We start from the raw sequence: 6,714 nt of genomic DNA, 5'->3' as shown, positions 1-6,714 counted from the left end.
TTTAAGTCTTTAATCCATGGTGAGTTAATTTTTGTGTAATGTTTAAGGAAGGGGTCCAGTTTCAATTTTCTGTATATGCTAGCCAGTTCTCCCAGCCCCATTTATTAAATAGGGAATCCATTCTTCATTGCTTGTTTTTGCCAGGCTTGTGGAAGATCAGATGGTTGTAGATGTGCAGTCTTATTTCTGAGATCTCTGTTTTGTTTCATTGGTTTATGCATCTGTTTTTGTGTCAGTTCCATGCTGTTTTGGTTACCATAGCCTTGTAGCATAGTTTGAAGTCAGATAGCATGATGCCTCCAGTTTTATTGTTTTTGCTTAGAATTGTCTTGGCTATACAGGCTCTTTTTTGACTGCAAAGAATTTTAAAGTAGGTTCTTTTTTTTTTTCTTGTGTGAAGAATCTCAATGCTAGTTTAATGGGAATAGCACTGAATCTATACACTACTTTGGGCAGTATGGTTATTTTCATTCACAGCATTGATTCTTCCTATCCATGAGCATGGAATGCTTTCCTATTTGTTTGTGTCCTCTCTTATTTCCTTGAGCAGTGATTTGTAATTCTCCTTGAAGAGGTCCTTCATGTCCCTTGTTAGCTGTATTCCTAGGCATTTTATTCTCTTTGTAGCAATTGTGAATGGGAGTTCATTAATGATTTGGTTCTCTGCTTGTCCGTTGTTGGTGTATAGGAATGCTTGTGATTTTTGCACATTGATTTATGTATCCTGAGACTTTGCTGAAGTCACTTATCAGTTTAAGGAGCTTTTGGGCTGAGACAATGGTGTTTTCTAGATATAGGATTATGTTGTCTGGAAACAGAGACAGTTCAACTTCCTCTATTCCTATTTGAATAGCATTTATTTCTTAATCTCGCCTGATTGCCCTGGCCAGAACTCCCAATACTGTGTTGAATAGGAGTGGTGTGAGAGGGCATCCTTGTCATGTGCCATTTTTCAAAGGGGAATGCTTCCAGTTTTGGCCATTCAGTATGATATTGGCTGTGGGTTTGTCATAAATGGCTCTTATTATTTTGAGGTATGTTCCATCAATACCTAGTTTATTGAGAGTTTTTAACATGAAGGGATGTTGAATTTTACTGAAGGCCTTTGCTATATCTATTGAGATAATCATGTGATTTTTGTTTTTATTTCTGTTTATGTGATGAATTACACTTATTGATTTGCATATGTTAAACCAGCCTTGCATCCTGGAGATGAAGCCAACTTGATCGTTGATTTGAGCTTTTTGACGTGCTGCTTGATTCAATTTGCCAGTGTTTTATTGAGCATTTCACACCAGTGTTCATCAGGGATATTGGCCTGAAGTTTTGTTGTTGTATCAATGCCAGGTTTTGGTATCAGGATGATGCTGGCTTCATAAAATGAGTTAGGGAGAAGTCTCTTCTTTTCAATTGTTTTGGAATAATTTCAGAATAAATGGTACCAGATCTTCCTTGTACTGCTAGTAGAATTTAGCTGTAAATCCGTCTTGTTGGTGGGCTATTTATTACTGCCTCAATTTCAGAATTTGTTATTAGTCTATTCAGGGATTCAACTTCTCCCTGGTTTATTCTTGCATAGAGGTGTTTACAGTATAGTGTTCTCTGATGGTTGTTTGTATTTCTGTGGGGTCAGTGGTGATAACCCCTTTATCATTTTTTATTGTGTTTATTTGATTCTTTTCTCTTTTCTTCTTTATTAGTTTAGCTATCCATCTATCTATTTTATTTATTTTATTTTATTTTATTTTATTTTATTTTTTCAAAAAACCAGCTCCCAGATTCATTGATTTTTTTGAGGTCTTTTTTCACCATCTCTATTTCCTTCCATTCCTCTCTGATTTTGGTTATTTCCTGTCTTCTGCTAGCTTTTGGGTTTGCTTGCTCTTGGTTCTCTAGTTCTTTTAGTTGTGGTGTTAGGATGTTGATTTGAGATCTTTCTAGCTTTTTGATGTGGGCATTTGGTGCTATCAATTTTTCTCTTAACACTTCTTTAGCTGCATCCCAGTGATTCTGGTATGTTGCCTCTGTTCTCATTGGTTTCAAAGAACTTCTTGATTTCTACCTTAATTTCATTATTTACCCAGTAGTCATTCAGTAGCAGGTTGTTCCCTTTCTATGTAGTTGTGTGGTTTTGAGCGAGTTCCTTAATTTTGAGTTCTAATTTGATTGTGCTGTGTTCTGAGAGACTGTTATAATTTTGGTTCTTTTGCATTTGCTGAGGAGTATTTTATTTCCAATTATGTGATCGATTTTATAGTAAGTGCCATGTGGCACTGAGAAGAATGTATATTCTGTTGTTTTTAGGTGGCGATTTCTGTAGATGTCTATTATGTCCACTTGATACAGAGCTGAATTCAAGTCCTGAATATCCTTATTAATTTTCTGTCTGATGATCTGTCTACTATTAAATTTTCCCACTATTATTGTGTGGGAGTCTAAGTGTCTTTGTAGGTCTCTAAGAATTTATTTTATGAATCTGGATGCTCCTGTATTGAATGAATATATATTTAGGATAGTTAGCTCTTCCTGTTGAATTGATCCCTATACCATTATTTAATGCCTTTCTTTGTCTTTTTTGATCTTTGCTGGTTCAAAGTCTGTTTTGTCAGAAACTAGGATTGCAACCCCTTTTTTTTTCCTGGTTTCAATTTGCTTGGTAAATTTTCCTCCTTCCCTTTATTCTGAGTCTGTATGTGTCTTTGCATGTGAGATCAGTCTCTTGAATACAGCACACCTATGGGTCTTGACTCTATCCAGCTTGACATTCTATGTCTTTTAACTGTGGCATTTAACCCATTTACATTTAAGGTTAATATTTTTATGTGTGAATTTGATCCTGTCATCATGATGCTAGCTGGTTATTTTTCAGATTTGTTCATGTAGTTGCTTCGTAATGTCATTGGTATTTGCACTTAAGCGGAGGTAGTGGTTTTTCCTTTCCATATTTATTCATATTTATTATTTTCCTTTTTTTTAAGTCACACATGAGTTTTTATTAAAGTCATATACTTACATTTTTAAAGCAAATATATTGACTAGTTCTTCTGAAAAATTGCTTGAAAAATGTAATTTCTTTTTTTTTTTTTTTTTACTCCACCAAATATTCTAGTTAATTTTTTTTTTTCTATATTTCTTTCAGGAGCTCTTGCAAGGCAGGCCTAGTGGTGATGAATTCCCTCAGCATTTGCTTGTCTGAAAAAGATTTTACTTCTCCTTCACTTATGAACCTTAGTTTGTCTGGATATAAAATTCTGGGTTGGAAATTCTTTTCTTTAAGAATGTTGAATATTGGCCCCCACTCTCTTCTGGCTTGTAGGGTTTCTGCTGAGAGGTCCACTGTTAGTCTGATGGGCTTCCCTTTGTAGGTGACCTGGCCTTTCTGGCTGCCCTTAACATTATTTTCTTCATTTTGACCATGGAGAATTTGATGATTATGTGTCTTGGGGTTTATCGTCTCATGGAGTATCTTACTAGGGTTCTCTGGGTTTCCTGAACTTGAATGTTAGCCTGTCTTGTTAGGTTGAGGAAGTTCTCCTGGATTATATATTAAAGTATGTTTTCCAGCTTGGTTTTGTTCTCCCCATCTCTTTCAGGTACCCCAATTAGTTATAGGTTAGGTCTTTTTACTTAATCCCATAGTTCTCAGAGGTTTTGTTCATTCATTTTCATTCTTTTTTCTTTAATCTTGTCTGCCTGTCAGACAAGATTTCAGCAAGATAGTCTTCAAACTGAAATTCTTTCCTCTGCTTGGTCTATTCAGTTATTGATACTTGTGGTTGCATTGTGAAGTTCTTGTGTTGTGATTTTTGGCTCCATCAGGTCATTTATGTTTCTCTCTAAACTGGTTATTCTGGTTAAGAGCTCCTGTAATGTTTTATCATGGTTCTTAGCTTCTTTGCATTGTGTTAGAACATACTTCTTTAGCTCAGCAAAGTTTTTTATTATCCACCTTCTGAAGCCTACTTCTGTCAATTCATCCATCTCAGCCTCAGCCCAGTTTTGTGCCCTTGCTGGAGAGGTTTTGTGATCATTTGGAGGAGAAGACACACTCTGGGTTTTTGAGTTTTCAGCGTTTTTTTTTTCATTGATTCTTTCTCATATTCATGTGTGTGTCTAACTTCTATCTCTGAGGCTGCTGAACTTTGCATGGGCTTTTGTAATTGTAATAGGCCCTGAAGATACCACTGATCTGATTTAATGAAAAGTATAAAAATTATGGAGGTAGAAACTATAGTTATAACCAAAGGCAAAAGTATAGAACACCTAATATCACACCTGTTTTTCAAACTGGACTATTTAACTAACAAAAAAAAAACTTTACACTTTATATGGAAATATAAACATGTGTGACTAGCTAGAAAATTTTTAGAAACATAAGTAATAAGCTGCATCAAGCGCTAAAATATATCACAAAGCAAATCAATAAAAAATGTTAGTATTGGATGAGTAACAAATCAGTGAATCAGAAAACAGGTCCAATAATTATATCAAATATTTCTGAAAATTTAGCTCAAATGTGGCAACATTTTCAAATTTATTTGGAAAAGTTAGATTATTCAAAAAATACTGTTAGGAAAAATGGGCAGTCACTTGGAAAAATATAGTTGAATTTCTCCTTCCCTCAGTCCTTCTACCAAAATAAGTTTTAGATTGAGTTAACATTTGAACATAATCAATACAAACTTTAAAGTACTTTTTAAAAATTGAAGATTTTTTAAAGCACGCTTGGAGTAAGAATGGTCATAAATAAGACAAAATTCAGAAATTACCTTTTAAAATATTTGCTAGTTAACAACATACAGATACAAAATTAAAAGTGAGAAGAAAAATGACTGGGAAAAGTGCTTGAAATTAATATGCAAGTATTTATTTTTTAACTAGATAGTGTAGCATAATAGTTAAGAGTTCATACGTGTGTTTGCACACCTTCATAAACACATGCAAGAAAGAAAGAAAGAAAAAGAAAGAAAGAACAGAAAAGAAAACAACCAAATACAAACCACTTAGTAAGAAATAGCATGTGAAAAAATTAAAATGCCAAAGCAGAGATGGCAGTAGCCACATGGTTGTTGGAAGAGAAGCTGGAGTTCAGCCCCAGCCACATGGGTGCCTTTGCTAAGTACCTAAGGCTTTCAGGCCCACAAAGGCTATGCTCTAATAATAAGGCTAAACCCTGGGAATAAGAACAAAAGTAAAATATCTAGCCCTAACAAAGCCTGGAAGCCTTAATAGCACCAAAGTCATATATTGGTGCTCAATCTCTTTTCCACAAGAAAATTTAGCCCACCCAGAGGAAGATGACATCATTTAAAATCTCTGTGATTTTTCCTCCAATCCAAACATATAAGGCATAAAAAAGAAAAGAAAAAAATGTGAAAAAAATCAAGAGATAAAATAAACAATATAGAGAAATCTACAAGTTAATTTAATATTTTAAGTACCAGTTAGTTATCAGTCAGGTTGGCAAAAACTAAAGGTAAAGAGAAAATTTTAAGAGCAGCTAAAGAAAATGACAGTTTGTGTCCAAATAGATAATTTTTCCATGGACAGGGGACAGTTGAGGGGAAGATGGTTGGGGGATGAAATTTTCACCTCAGATCATCAGGCATTAGATTCTCACAAGGAGCCGCATGAGCAGTTGGATCCCTCACATGAACAGTTCACAATAGGGTTCATGCTTCTATGAAAACTAATGCCACTGCTGATCTCATAAAATGTGGAGCTCAGGAGGTAATGCTTGCTGGCCCACTGCTCACCTCCTGCTGTGCAGCCCTGTTTCTAACAAGCCACGGACCAGTACTGGTCTCCTACCTTATACTTATTCTAAAAAGCATATTGTCATAGAGAGTTGATGCACCTTAGATTAGGCTGTCTATATATCTAATGAAAAAGATGCTGTCTGTGGGACAGGAAATAATTAAATAAGAAAACAGAGTCTAAAGTCATATTTCTAGAGTTCAAATCCTGGCTCCAATATTTATTTTCTGGGTGGATTTGAGGAAGTTACTTAACTCCTCTTACCATCTATAAAATGAACATGAAAGTAACAATACTTTTCTCATTGAGTTATGGTGTGGATTGTGTGAATTTGTGTATGAACTGCCTAGGACAGTGCCTGGCACACAATAAGAACAATATGAAAACAGCTATAATTAGTATTACTTATAATCACATTTGATAGACTCATGAGTATTTCACACAGACACAGTTTTCTGGCAGCTTTTTAGTATCTTAGTGACAATGTATATGTTAAGATAATTTTTACTTTTTAGAAAATAACTTCTTATGAAACAAGCAAATGTTTCTAAATTGATACATTAAGCTATCTGATTAAGTATTTCTTATTAATGAGGTGCACACCATTATATTTAGACTGCTTATACTCTAATCACTGATTTTTGATACTTTTTGAAGTTTGTGAAGATGTACTAAAAACATTGAGGTATCAGGACTCTAACATTTGGTTTTACGTCTTATTCTTGGCTTTATCTCAAGGACATATAAAATATGATTGGAAGTCTAAATAAATTATTTTTTATTAGTCACAGCTCTATGTAATTTTGGCAAAAACAGGGCATCTTCAACTTTTTTGATTCTGCAAACCAAGGGAATGAAAGGCAGATTAGATGAACGCTAAAAGATTTTTTTCATACACTTTCAATCTATGAGAAATGTAAACTTATACACTTATTGAAACTCACACACAACATATAC

Source organism: Pan paniscus, chromosome 7 (genome assembly GCF_029289425.2).
Source record: "Pan paniscus chromosome 7, NHGRI_mPanPan1-v2.0_pri, whole genome shotgun sequence".
NCBI classification, from domain to species: Eukaryota; Metazoa; Chordata; class Mammalia; order Primates; family Hominidae; genus Pan; species Pan paniscus.
The sequence above is the reverse complement of the archived record's forward strand: the minus strand, read 5'-3'. Positions refer to the sequence as shown.